Here is a 14,901-nt window from a genome sequence, read left to right as displayed (position 1 = left end):
CTGACACTCCCATCCCAATTACCCCAGTCACTGAATCAATCCACCTCATAGAGGGCCTTCCTCTCCTGCGCTGTCCCTCCACCCTCCCAAGCATGATGTCCCTCTCCAAGGACCAGTCTCTCCTCACAACATGTCCAAAGTATGTTAGATGGAGCCTCAGAATCCTTGCCTCCAGGGAGCCACCCGGTTTAACCCTTTCCAGGACAAATCTGTTTGTTTTCCTAGCAGTCCATGGTATTCTCAATACTCTTCTCCAGCACCACAGCTCAAAGGCATCAATTCTCCTTCTATCCTCCTTGGTCATTGTCCAGCTCTCTGATGCATAACAAGTGATTGCGAAGACCATAGCCTGTATCAGACGCACCTTAGTCTCCAGAAAGACACCATTGCTCTTCAGTACTTTGGAGAGGTCCCTAACAGCAGACTTTCCCATGGCAATGCACCTTTTAATTTCCTGGCTGCTGGTGCCAAGACTGTTGACTATGGAGCCAAGCAAACTAAAGCTGTGTACAATCTCAATCTCTTCACCATCCAACCTGATGCTGCCAATTGGTCCAGTGGTGAGAATCTTTGTCTTCTTGACATTGAGCCTCAATCCATATTGTAGGCTGCAGTCCTTGACACTCTGCAGCAGGCGCTTCAGGTCCTCTTCAGTTTCAGCAAGCAGGGTTGTGTCATCCGCATAATGCAGGTCAGTATCAAGAAAAAAATAATCCTTACTATGGGCCAAAAAAAATTGGCCCATTGTAAGGATTATTTTTTTCTTGATACTGAGATGTAATTCATATTGAAGGCTGTAGTCTTTTTTTTTTCAATTGTATTTTATAATATCAGTCACCATTGATACATGCCCACCACTAACCTGCCTTTTTCAGGTCCCCACTGGATCTTTCCTAATTCTTCACCCCTTCCTTCTGCCCATCAAACTCTCTGTGATTTTCCCCATCTCCACTCTCAGCACCCCCTCTTCCCTCCCCTTCCCCCTTTAGGCTTTTGTACATAGCTTACTAATAATCATTCTATTTTTACAATAATGGTCTTATGCAGTATTTGTCCTTATGAAACTGATTTAGTTGACTCAGCATAATACTCTCCTGCCTCTCTCATGTTATAGAGTATATTTCAAAATCATTGCTCCTGTGTACTGTATTGTATTCCATCATGTAAATATACCACAATTCCTCAATCCATTTTGTGATTTGATAGACCTTGAGATGTTTTTCTTTTCTTGATAATCAGTGTACAAATCTCAGTTCTATTTTCCTCTGGGTATATTCCTGGATATATGTGGATTACCTGGGTCATCTGGAATTTCTTTATTCAGCTTTTTGAAGAAAAGCCAAACTGCCTTGCAGAGTGGTTATACCATTTTACAATTCCATCAACAGTGTATGAGAGTCCTAAACTCTCCACATCCTTTCCAAATGTATAACTTATTGTCCTGTTAAATTTGCTTATGCTCTTGAGGTGAACTGGTGTCTCATTGTGGTTTTGATTTGCATCTCTGTGATTGCCAGTGATTTGAAGCATTTCTTCATGTGTTGGCCATCTGAATATCTTTGTCTATTAAAAGTCTTTATCTTTTGCCCATTTTATAATTGGGTTATCGGTCTTTTTCTTGTGAAGGCCCTGTGGGATTCTGTAAACTTTCATTATGAGGTCTCTTTCTGAGATGACATTGCTAAATGCTTTTTCTCAGTCAGTAGATTTTCTTTTCACCCTCATTGGAAAAAAGTTTTGATGCACATAGGGACTTAATCTTTAGACAGTCTCATTCATCTATTTTATCATCACCTGATAGTGCATTTCTGGCTCGATTCCTCAGACTATTTATACCATAGACTAGGTTGCTAAGTTTGATCCTATTTGTCTCTTTTGATCTTTATGATTTGGGGCTTTACCAGTAAGTAAGTCTCTGATTCACCTTGATGACTTTTGAATATGACATGAGATGTGGATCCTGCTTCACCTTTCTACAGGTAGCAGTCCAGATTTGCCAGCAACATTAATTGAAGAAGTTGTCATTTCCTTATTTGATAAGTTTTACTTCCTTGCTGAACACCAGGTGACTGTAGACTGATGTGTTAATGTTTGGGTTCTTGATTATGTTCCAGTGGTCTATGTGTCTGTCATTGTAGCAGTACCATGCTGTTTTAGCTATTACTGCTGTATAGTACATTTTGAGATCAGGGAATGCTATGCTTCCCACTTCATTTTTGTTTTTCAGAAGTGCTTGTTCAGGAGCTCTTTCCTCTCTAAATAAACTTGTAATTTGCCTTTTCTATTTCTTTAAAAAATTAATTTGTTATCTGTGTTGGGAGTGCATTAAATATGTTGGTTGCTTTTGGAAGGATTATCATTTGCATTATATCAAGTCTTCCTATCCATGAACAGTAAACATTTTTTTAATTTATTTAGGTCTCTTATTGTTTCTCACTGTAATGTTTTGTAGTTTTATTTATAAATGTCCTTTGAGTCTCTAATTAGGCTATTTGTTGTTGGTATTATGTGCCATCGAGTCACTTGCAACTCATAGTGACCCTAAGTACAATAGCCCTGAAACCTGCTCTGTCCTGTGCTCATCTTAGTGTCTTTGACACTCCTACCCTCATTACCCCAGCCATTGAATCAATTCATCACATCCAAAGTCTTCCTCTCTTATGGTCCCTCCACTCTTCCAAGCATGATGTCCCTCTCCAAGGACTTGTCCCTCCTTGCAATATGCCCAAAGTATGTCAGACGAAGCCCCAGAATCCTTGCCTCCAAGGAGCAGCCTGGTTTCACCCTCTCCAGGATGAAACTGTTTGTCTTCCTGGTTGTCCATGGTACATACAATATTCTTCTCCAGCACCACAGTTAAAAGGCATCAATTTTCCTCTGTCATCCCTAGTCATTGTCCAGCTTTCTGATACATAGCAAGCAATTGTGAAGACTATGGCCTGGATGATCAGGTGCACCTTAGTCTTAAGACTGACGTCATTACTCTCAGTATTCTGGAGAGGTCCCTGACAGCAGACTTTCCCAATGCAATTTGTCTTTTGACTTCCTGGCTGCTAGTACCAAGAGTGTTGATTGTGAAGCCAAGCAAATTAAAGCTGTTGACAATCTCAATCTCTTCACCATCTATCATGATGCTGCCAATTGGCCCAGTGGTGAGAATCTTTGTTTTCTTGATGTTGAGCTTCAATCTATATTTAAGGCTGCAGTCCTTGACCTTCTGCAGCAAGTGCTTCAGGTCCTCCTCAGTGTTAGCAAGCAGGGTTGTGTCATCTGCATAACACAGATTGTTCATTAGTCTTCCTCCAACCCTGATGCCACATTCTTCCTCAGAGATCCCAGCCTCCTGGATGTCTGTTCTGCATATAAATTGAGAAAGTATGAAAATTGGACATATGCATGGCATACACCCTTCTCAATTTTGAACCATGCAGTGTTCCCTTGCTCTGTTAGGATGACTGCCTCCTGGTCCAAGTGTAGGTTTCGCATAAGCACAATCAAATGTTCTGGGATTCCCATTCTTCTCACAGTTAGCCACTGTTTGTTGTGATCCACACAGTCAATGTCTCTTGAATGAAGCACAGATAGACATTCCTCTGGTACTCTCTGCTTTGGCCAAGATCTATCTACCATTAGGTATAAAATCCCTTGTACCAGAGCCTCTTCTAAACCCATCCTGTGCATCTGGAAGTTCTCTATTGATGTACTATTCCAGTCATTTTTTATAATTTTCAGCAGAATCTTGCTTGCATGTGATTTTGCCTTATGGTATGCATAGGAATCAAATATATTACATCTGTGGAAAGAATCACTGGAGAAGCTCATTTTCAGCTGTGAATACTAGACCAGGTGCTGATTGTAGGTAAAACCACCAACTACTCATATGCAAGTTCAAGCTGAAGTTGAAGAAAATTAAATCAAAACCACAAGAACCAAAATTTGACCTTGAGTCTATCCCACTTGAATTTCAAAACAACCTCAGGAACAGGTTTGAAGCCTTGAACACCAATGAGCCAAGACCGGATGAGCTGTGGGAGGATATCAATAATATCATCCATGAAGAATGCAGAAGGGCATTACAAAGGCAGAAGAGGAAGAAAAGACCAAGATGTATGTCAGAAGAGACCCTGAATATTGCACTAGAGTGTCAAGAAGCCAAATAAAGGGAAGAAATTAAGCAGTTGAACAGAAGATTTCAAGGGGCAACATGGGAAGACAAATCAAAGTATCATAAGGAAATGTGCAAAGAGCTAAAGTCAGAAAATCAAAAGGACTGAACTTGCTCAGCATTTTTACAGATAAAGGAATTGAAGAACAAATTCAAGCTTCAAATTGCACTACTTAAGGATGCTTTGGGCAGAATATTAAATGATTCAGGAAGCATTAAAAGATGATTGAAGGAGTATACAGAGTCACTATACCAAAAGGAATTGGTGGACACAGAAGAATTTCATGAAACAACATATGAGCAAGAGCCTGTGGTGGTGAAGGAAGATGTTCAAGCTGCTCTGAAAAAAACTAGCAGAAAGCAACGCCTCAGGAATTTACGGCATATCAATTGATATATTTAAACAAACAGACACTGTCCTGGATGTGCTCACCAAGTTGTGCCAAGAAATCTGGAGGACAACCCCCTGGCCAACTGACTGGAAGAGATCTATATTTGTTCCCACTCCAAAAAAAAAAGGTGATCTGACAGAGTGTGGAAATTATTGAACAATATCATTAATACAACATGCAAGCAAGATTCTGCTGAAAATTCTTTCAAAACAACTGGAAAGTTAGGCTTACTCCCAAGTCACTCAATTTGTGATTGGATACCCTAAATACAAGCTAGGTTTACAAGAGGTTGTGGCACTAGAGATATCATTGCCAATGTCAGATGGATCTTGGCCAAAAGCAGAGAGTACCAGAAAATGTCCATCTGTGTTTCATTGACTACACAAAGGCATTTGACTGTGAATCACAATAAATTTTGACTAACCTTGAGAAGAATGAGAATCCAAGAACATCTGAATGTGCTCATGTGAAACCTTGTACTTGGACCAGTAAGCAGTCATCAGAATATGCCAAGGAAACACACTGCATGGTTAAAAATCAGAAAAGGATTGTGTCAGCGATGTGTCCTGTCTCCACACCCTTTGAATCTTTATGCAAAACAGAGCGTTAAAGAGGCTAGACTTTATGAAGAAGAATGTGGCATCTAGATTGGAGAATGACTCATCAACCACCTGCATTATGCAGAAGACTCTACATTACTTGTTGAAACTCAGCAGGGCCTGACATCTGCTGCACAAGGTCAATATGGATTGAAGCTCAACATCAAGAAGACAAAGATTCTCATCAATAGGCCACCATGATAGAGATTGAGATTGTTAACAATTTCCGCTTGCTTGACTCCACAATCAACACTATTTTTTCTTCACATTCAACACTCTTGGCAGTCAGAAAATCAAAAGAAGAAATGCATTAAAGACATCTGCTGTCAAGGACATTTCTAGAGTGCTGAAGAACAAGGATATCAGTCTAGACACTAAGGTGCACCTGATCCAGGTCATGGTCTTTGCAATTATTTGCTATGCATCAGAGAGCTGGGAATGAAATGATAAAGGATGACCGAAGAAGAATTGATGCCTTTGATTTGTAGTGCTGGAAGAAAGTATTGAATATTATATCATGGACTGCTAAGAGAACAAACAGGTCCATCCTACAGAGGGTGAAATCAAGACGCTTCTTGGAGGGAAGAATCTTGATATTTCACCTTATATATTTTGGCATGTGGCCAGGAGGGACCAGTCTTTGGAGAAACTTGGAAGAGTAAATGAAAAACACATGAGAGACCCTGGATGAGATGGATTGACACAGTAACTGGAGTAATGAGGGCAGGTGTGTTAGAGACTGAGATTGGCTCGAGATAGAGCAGGGTTCACAGCTATCATACATAGGGTGGCTATGAATTCCGTCAACTTGACAACACATAACAACAACATTGTAAATGGTATTTTCTTCATTTCCTTTTCTGTCTTCTTTGTTATGATAGAAGAATGCTGCTGATTTTAGTGTTGATCTTGTATCCTGACACTCTACTAAATTGGTTCACTAGGCTTAACAAGTTTTTGTGTCCTTGGAGTTTTCTGTGTACACTATCATATAGTATGTATAAAGCAACAGTTTTACCTCCTCTTTGTCAATTTGGATCCCTCTTATTTCCTTGTCTTGACATATTGCCCTAGAAACACTTCCAGTACAATACTGATGAGGAGTAGTGAAAGGGAGAATACTTGCCTGGTTCCTGTTGGAAAGGGAAATGCCTTTAATCTTTCTCCATTGAGAATGATGTTAGCTTTTGGTTTTTAGTATATACTTTTCACTCTGTTGATGAAATTCCCTTCTATTCCTATGCTGCTGAGTGTTTTAACTAGGATGAAGTGTTGGATTTTGTCAAAAGCTTTTTCTGTGTCAAGTGACAAGATCATATGGTTCTTGTCCATTGTTTTGTTAATGTGATGAATTATATTGTTTTTCTTATGTTGAACCATCCTTGCATACCTGTTACGAATCTCTTTCAGTTGTGATGATTTTTTTTTTAATAGAATGCTATTGCATTCTATTGACCAGGATTTTGTAAAGGATTTTTGCATCTATATTCATGAGAAATATCAGTCTGCAGTTTTCTTATTTTGGAATGCCTTTGCCTGGTTTGGGTATTGAGCTTATGCTTATTTCATAGAATTATTCTGTGAATATTCTTTTTTTTCTATTTTTGGGAAAAATTAAGTAGAATTGATGATAAATCTCTGAAGGTTCATTAAGAATTCAGCTGTGAAGCCATCTGGGTCAGGACTTTTGGGGATGGATAGGTAGGAGTCTTTTTATGACATGCTCCATTTCTTCTTTTCTTTTCCCCTCCAACTTCTTCTTTTGTGATGGGTGTGTTAAAGTGTTTTACACTCATTCATGTCAGTCAGGATAGGGTGTGAGTTTCAAGAAATTTATCCATTTCCTCTAGGATTTCAAATTTATCAGACTATAGCTTTTCATAATATTATCATAATATTATCAATTAATTTCATCTGGTTCTGTTTCTAGTATTATCACCTCTATCATTTCTTATTCAAGTTATTTGAGTCTACTCTTTCTTTTCTTTTGTTAAATTTGCCAGTGGATTGTCTATTTTACTGACCCTTTCAAAGAACTAGCTCCTGGTCTTGTTGATAGTTTTAATTGTTTCAGCTCTTGTCCTTATAATTTTGTTTCACTTAAAGCCTGTGGAATAAGGTTGTTCTTTTTCTATGTGATGGAGGTATTGAATTAGGCCATTAATTAGCTTCTTTCTTTTGTATGTGTTTGCCTATTGCACATGAACCACTGCCTCAGCTGTATCCCAGAGGTTTTGGCATGTTGTATTTCCATTATAATTAGTTTTGAGGAACTTCTTAATTTTATTTTTTATTTCTTTTATAACCCAATCATGTTTTATCATGGTGTTATTTAACTTCCATGTGGGTGGTTCTATAAGCTTTATCCTTTTGTAATCTTTGTAATGATTTCTAGTTTTATGGTCTGAGAAAATACTTTGTTTCATTTCAATGCTTTTTTTTAGTTTCTTTAGGCTTATTTTGTGTCTTGATATATGATAAATTCTGGAGAATGTACCATATGCACTTGAGAAGAAAGTAAATTGGATTTTGGTTGGATGCAGTACCTGAATACATCCACAAAGTCAAATTGGCTTATTGTATAGTTTAGTCTTCTGCATCTTTGTTAAGTTCTTCAAGTTCATCTGTCCTTTGGTGAGAGTGATGTGTTAAAGTCCCTGATACTATTGTGGTATTGTTTATTTCTTTCTTAAAATCTGAACCATTGTTTTATATATTTTACATGTCTGTCATTTGCTCATTAATGTCCAAGGCCTCAAAACCTGTTCCTGAGATGGTTTTGAAATTCAGGTGGGATAGTCACACGGCCAAATGACATTACCCTGGTTGCTGACACTGAGGAGGACCTGTGGCACTTGCTGCAGAAAGTCTGCTGTCAGAGACCTCTCCAAAATACTGAAGAGCAATGATGTCAGTATGGAGACTAAGGTGGACCTGATATAAACCGTAGTCTTTGCAATTACTAGCTATGCATCAGAAAGCTGAACAATAACTAGGGATGATGTTGATGTTGTTGTTGTTGTTATGTGCCGTCGAGTCATTTGCGACTCATAGCGACCCTATGTACAACAGCCCTAAACCGTGCTCTATCCTTTGCCAATCTCATTGCCTCTGACACACCCATCCCGAATACCCCAGTCACTGAATCAATCCACCTCGTAGAGGGTCTTCCCCTCCTGCACTGTCCCTCTACTCTACCCAGAATGATGTCCCTCTCTAAAGACCTGTCTCTCCTTACAACATGTCCAAAGTATGTCAGGCGAAGCCCCAGAATCCTTGTCTCCAAGGAGCAGCCTGGTTTAACCCTCTCTAGGATGAATCTGTTTGTTTTCTTGGCAGTCCATGGTACATTCAGTACTCTTCTCCAGCACCACAGCTCAAAGGCGTCAATTCTCCTTCTATCCTCCCTAGTCATTGTCCAACTCTCCGATGCATAACAAGTGATTGCAAAAACCATGGCCTATATCAGGCACACCTTAGTCTCCAGGGAGACACCGTTGCTCTTGAGTACTTTAGAGAAGTCCCTAACCGCAGACTTTCCCATCGCAATACGTTTTTTGATTGAAGGAGAATTGATGCCTTTGAACTGTGGTGCTGGATAAGGCTATTGAATGTACCATGGACTGCTAGGAGAACAAACAAGTTCGTCCTGGAGACGGTGAAGCCAGGCTGCTCCTTGGAGGCAAGGATTCTGAAGCTTCATCTGACTACTTTGGGCATGTTGCAAGGCAGGATCAGTCCTTGGAGAGAGACATCATGTTTGGGAGGGTAGAGGGACAGCACAAGAGAGGAAGACCTTCGATGAGGTGAAGTGGTTCAGTGACTGGGGTAATGGGGATAGGTGTGTTGGAGACAATGAGATTGGCACAGGATAGAGCAAGGTTTAGGACTGTTCTATATAGGGTAGCTATGAGTTGCAGGTGACTCAACAGCACATAACAACAACATCATTTGGTCCATAAATGTTAACCAAGGTTATGTCTTCTTGATCTATTGTGCCTTTAACCATTATATAGTCCCCTTCCTTGATGGATACTGGTTCCCATGGATTTGATTTTTCTTTTCCTTAGCTTCAGCTTGAACTTGGATGTGAACAGTTGATGATCTGTTCCACAAACAGCACCTGACCTAATTTTCAGTTAATATTGAGCTTCTCTAGCAGTTCTTTTCACAGATGTAATCCATTTGATTCCTATGCATACTGTCAGGTGAAATCCATGTGTATAGCCTGCATTTATGATTCTTACAAAACATATTTGCAATGAATAAATCATTGGTTGTACAAAATACTATCTCCAGCTTCATTTCTGTCACCAAGTCCATGTTTCCCAACTACTGATCCTTCTTCTCTGTCCTCATCTTCTGCATTCCAGCCACCCATTATCTTTTATGGTGTTTTTCATCCTGAAGTCTATTTTATGAGAGATTCGTATTGCCATTTCTGGTTTTTTGTGAGTGCCATTTGCTTAATATATTTTTTTCCAGCCTTTGATTTTTAGTCTATATTTTTTTTCCTTGCTCTTAGATAAAGCTCGTATAAATATCTTCTAGATGGCCTTTGTGTTTGTGGAGGTTTTTTAATCCAGTCTACTACTCTTTTTCTTTTAATTGGACCATGAAGTCCATTCATATTACCTGTGAATATTGACATGTCTCCTTTTATCACAACCGTTTTACTGAGTGTTTTTCCTGTTGTTTCTGTTTACTATGGTCCACCCACTTTTCTTTGGAATTTCTGTGTAAAGGACTTCACTTAGAATTTGTTATAGAATTGATCTTGTTTTCACAAATTCCTCTAGTTCTTGCTTTTCTGAAAATTACCCATTTTCTTTCTTCTTCATATTTGATGGACAACTTTGTGAGGTACAGGGTCCTCAGCTGACAATTGTTTTCTTTCAGGATTCCATGTATGCCATTCCATTGTCCTTCCTTATTCGTGCATGGTGTCTGCTGAAAAATAAGAACATAGAATTGTTAACTTTTGTAGGTGACTTTTTCTTGCACTGCATTTCGTATTCAATCCTTATCTTTGAATCTGGAGAATTTGACTGTGATATCTCTTGATGTTTTTCTTTTAGGATTTAGTCTCTTTGGGATTTGCTGATCTTCTCGAATGTGTATTTCCTTGTTCTTCATAATGCCTGGGAAGTTCTCTCCTAATACTCCTTCCACAATTTTCTCGGTGCTTTCCCTGCCCTACTTGTGTTCTACAATTCCTACCATGCATATGTTGTTCCTTTGGATGCCATCCTACATGTTTCTAAAGTTTTCTTCATTTTCCTTCCATCTCCGTTCTGTTTTCTTTTCTAGTATATTCCCATAGAGGTTCTTGTCTTCCTGCTCACTGACTCTCTGTTCCATCTCTTCTGCTCCGCCTTTTTGTCCCTCCAACATGTTAGAAACTTCTGTCATTTTGATCTTGATGTTCTGAATTGCATTTTCATGCATCTTCTAATTACAATACACTGTTGGCTGTACTCTATCTTGTGTTGATTTTTCTTTCAATTTATTCTAACCTTTAAACTATACCATCAATTCTTTCTCCCATTCTTTTTTTTTTCTCTGTTTCTTCCATAGTTGTTCAGGTTCCTCCAAGTCAATATATATCTTATGGCTCTGTGTCTCTGGAATGGATATTTGCTCTATTTATGGCTTCCATAGTTTCCACTTACTTCTCTATTTGTTCATGCAACTCCACTTCAATGTATTTCTTCTGATTCCCTGTCTCTGGTATATTTATTTTATTTATGATATCCATTCTTTCTTCCATTATTTGTGCCTTCTTCTGTAGCTTGTTCATAGGACTCCATGTCAAAATATTTCTTCTATCTCTCTGTATCTTGGATATTCCTTGGATCTGCAATATGCTTTGCTTTTTTAGAAGATAGCTTATTTTGAGTTTTTCACAAGGTTTGAAACTGCCAACTGTTTTCTTGACATTATGTGACATTTTTCTGGGTATGTGAACGGCTGTATATATTGTGTCTGTGAAGGTTATTGACAGTTCTTTATCTTCATGCTGTTGTTTATTAGTTGCAGACTTAAAGTGTTCCCTTTGCAGGGAAAGGTATCTTGCTATGCCAGAAGTCTTTTCTGGGCCTATGCAATGGGAAAGCTCCTCTTTCCTAAGGTTCTTCAATATGACATTTACTGCAGTGCAGCATTGCAGGGATATCTCCTGACTGCTGCCTACCTATTCTAAAGTTTAGAATTGTTGTTGGTGGTGCAAATGAGCATAGCAATCAGAAACCATCTTCCCACAGTAGCCAGCTGTACACTTTCTATCTGGTGCCAAAGGCTGTAATCTTTGGCCATCAGCAATAAGTATCTCAGATCTTTCTCATTTTCTTCAAGCAAAGTTGTGTCATCTACATACCATAGATTGGTGATAAGTCATCCTCTGCTTCTTGTGCCATAGCTTCTTCATAAAGTCCAGCCTCTAAACTGTTTTGCTCTGCATAATGAAATAATATGTATGGAGAAAGGATGCAACCTTAATATACATGTTTCTTGATCTTAAATCATGTGGTGTTACCTTGATCTGTTTGAACAACAGCCTCCTGGTCTAGGTTTAGGTTTCAAAGGAGCACAATTAAGTGTTCTGGGTTTCCCATTATTCTCAATGTTAGCCATAGTTTGTAATGATCCACGCAGTCAAATGCCTTTGCGTAGTGTATAAAACACAAATAAATATCCTTTTGCTATATTCTGATTTCAGTTAAGATCTGTGTAACATCAGCAATACTATCCTTCTTCTAAATCCAGCTTAACTTGGGTAGTTCTCTGTTGATGTTCTATTCCAGTTATATAGGGATGACCTTCAGCAAGATTGTTCTTCACTGTGTTAATAGAGAAATTGTTTGATAATTTCTGCCTTCTCTTAGATCACTTCTCTTGTGAATGGAGCAAATATGGATCTCTTCCAGTCAGTTGCCTTCCAAATTTCATGACACATACTAATGAGCATGCCCAGAGCTGTTTCTTTTTGTTGGAATATGTCAATTGATATCCCATTATAGCCATTTACTGGCTGAGACCTGAGGACACTGTGCTGCTGAGGGAAAAACACATAGACAGACAAAGAGGAAAACATGAGAGAAAGAACTGTTTAAAAGTTATATATGATTAGATATTTTTGTCATGACATGAGTTCCGAACGAAGGCTGCATAGTGGAGTGGATTTAGGGGGAGGGATTGTATAACAATGGAAGAATTTTTCTTTTACTTTTCAAAGAGAAGAACGAACTGGAGGGAAGGAGTGGGCAGGGAGAAAAGTGCAAAAATGAATGAATGGAAAGTTAAAAAAAAATAACATGTCAAAGTTGAGAATAAATATATTATTTGAATCAGCAAAAACAAAAAAACTGAGACACAGGGGATCAAGGCAAAAGCCAAGACCCTGAGCATTTATTTTTCTCAGCATATATAGAGAATACAAGCATTCCATTACTATCAAAATAACCAGACTTCTTGCTACATAGTAATCAATTATCTCAAACACCCTAAAGTAACATATCTAACAATTATTTCTGCGGCTTGAAAAGAATCTGTCCTTGGATATCCAAGAACCAGAGCTTTTAATAAGTTACTCAGAAAATCTTAACAAGGACACAAAAAGCTTATCTCTTAACTTCTTGTTTATCTATTGTTTCCAAAGATTCTCAAGGACTTTAGTTGCTCATTAATGAAGCCTTCCCAGCTGCTCTTGTGAGGTCTCATGAATGCACCTTGTTTTCTTGGGACACATCTGCGTGCTTGTTCAGGAAGGTGTTTTCAGCTAACTTCCTGCTGAGTGTTCTCACAGCAATATTTTATATTTACAAACTGTCAGTCAATCAAGGCACAGTGGCTTCAGAAACTCTCACATTCCATCAATTTCTGGGGTCTAATTATTTACCAATGTCTTCAGTGCAGCTTGAATTTCCTCTTTGATTTCTACTGGTTCATGATCATATGCTACCTCCTAAAATGGTTTCATGCCTAACAATTGTTTTTGGTACAGTGACTGTGTATTCTTTCTATATTCTTTTGATACTTCCTGAATCTTTTAAGATCTTGCCTGCAGAATCCTTCAGTACTGAATTTGCTACTTAAGGCTTGAATTTACTTTTGTGTTCCTCGTGCATGAGAAATGCCTAGCAAATTCTTCTATTTTCTTTTCTGTCTCCAATTGTTTGTACATTTCATTATAATAGTTTGCGCTTTTTTTTTTTTTTGTCTTGAGCTGCACTTTGAAAACTTCCGTACAGCTCCTTCACTTTGGCGTACTTTTTTTCTTTCTTTGTTTTGGCTCCTCATCATTCTAGTACAATTTTCAAAGGTTTTCTGATATCCATTTTGGTCTTTTCTTCCTCTTCTGTTTTTGTAATGACCTTTTGTTTTCTTCATAAGCGATATCCTTGATGTTGTTGTTAAGTGCTGTTGACTGTGACTCATAGTCACCCTATGCACAATAGCTGTGAACCCAGCCATATCCTGATCCAGTCTCACTGTCTCGGATACACCTACCCTCATTAACCCAATTTCTGTGTCAGTACATTTCATCAGGATCTTCCACTTTTGTGCTATCCCTCCACACTCCAAGCATGATGTCCATCTCCAAGAACTAGTCCCTCCTGGGAGCATGTCCAAAGTATGTGAGGAGGAGCCTCAAAATCCTTGCCTGGCTTCACTCTCTCCATGGCAGACATGTTTGTTCTCTTGGAAGCCCATGGTATGTTCAGTACTCTTCTCCAGTACCACAACTCAATGGCATTGGTTCTTTGTCTGTTATCCTTAACCATTGTCCAGCTCTCTGATGCATAGCAACTAACTGTAAAGATCATATCCTGGATCAGGTACACCTTAGTCTCTAGACTGTCATTATTGCTCTTTAGCACTCTGGTGAGGTCTCTGACAGCAGATTTTCCCAGTGCAATTCATCATTTGATTTCCTGACTGTTGGTACCAAAAGTATTGATTGTGGAACCAAGCAAGCCAAAACCGTTAACAACCTCAATCTCTTCCTCCATTCGTGATGGTACTGCCAGTTGGTGCGATAGCGAGAATCTTTGTTTGGTTTTTTAATGTTGAGCTTTAATTCATATAGAAGACTACAATCCTTAACTTTCTGCACCAAACCCTTCAGCTCTTCCACAGTTTCAGTAATCAAGGTTGTGTCATCTGCATTACACAGGTTATAGATGAGTCTTCCTACAATCCTGATGCCACATTCCTCCTCATAAAGTCCAACCTTCCAAATCATCTGTTTCACTTATAGATTGAAAGAGCATGGAGACAGGATGTACCCCTGATGCACTCCTTTCCTAATTTGGAATCATACAATGTTTCCTTGCTCTATTCTGATAACTGATTCCTGGTCCCAGTGCAGACTTTCCATGAGGGCAAAAAGGTGCTCTGGGATCCCTATTCTTTTCAATGTTAGCCACAATTTGTTGTGACTTACACAGTCAAATGCCTTTGTAAGTGAAACAAAGATAGACATACGTCTGGTATTCTATGCTTTCAGCCAAGTTCCTTCTGACATAGGATATAATTGATGTTCCTAGTGCCATGGTCTTTTCTAAAACTAGCTTGTATTTCTTGTAGGTCTCTGTTGGTGTCATGTTTCAGTCATTTTTCTTTTTATAATCTTGAACTTATACTTGGACAAGGAGGCAGTCGTCAGAACAGAGCAAGGGAACACTGCATGGTTCAAAATTGGGAAGGGCGTACGCCAGGGATGCATCCTATCTCCATACCTTTT

The sequence above is a fragment of the Elephantulus edwardii genome, unplaced genomic scaffold (assembly GCF_000299155.1).
Source record: "Elephantulus edwardii isolate Elephantulus edwardi_28Jun2011 unplaced genomic scaffold, EleEdw1.0 scaffold00176, whole genome shotgun sequence".
Lineage (NCBI taxonomy): Eukaryota > Metazoa > Chordata > Mammalia > Macroscelidea > Macroscelididae > Elephantulus > Elephantulus edwardii.
Note: the sequence above shows the minus strand (reverse complement) of the source record.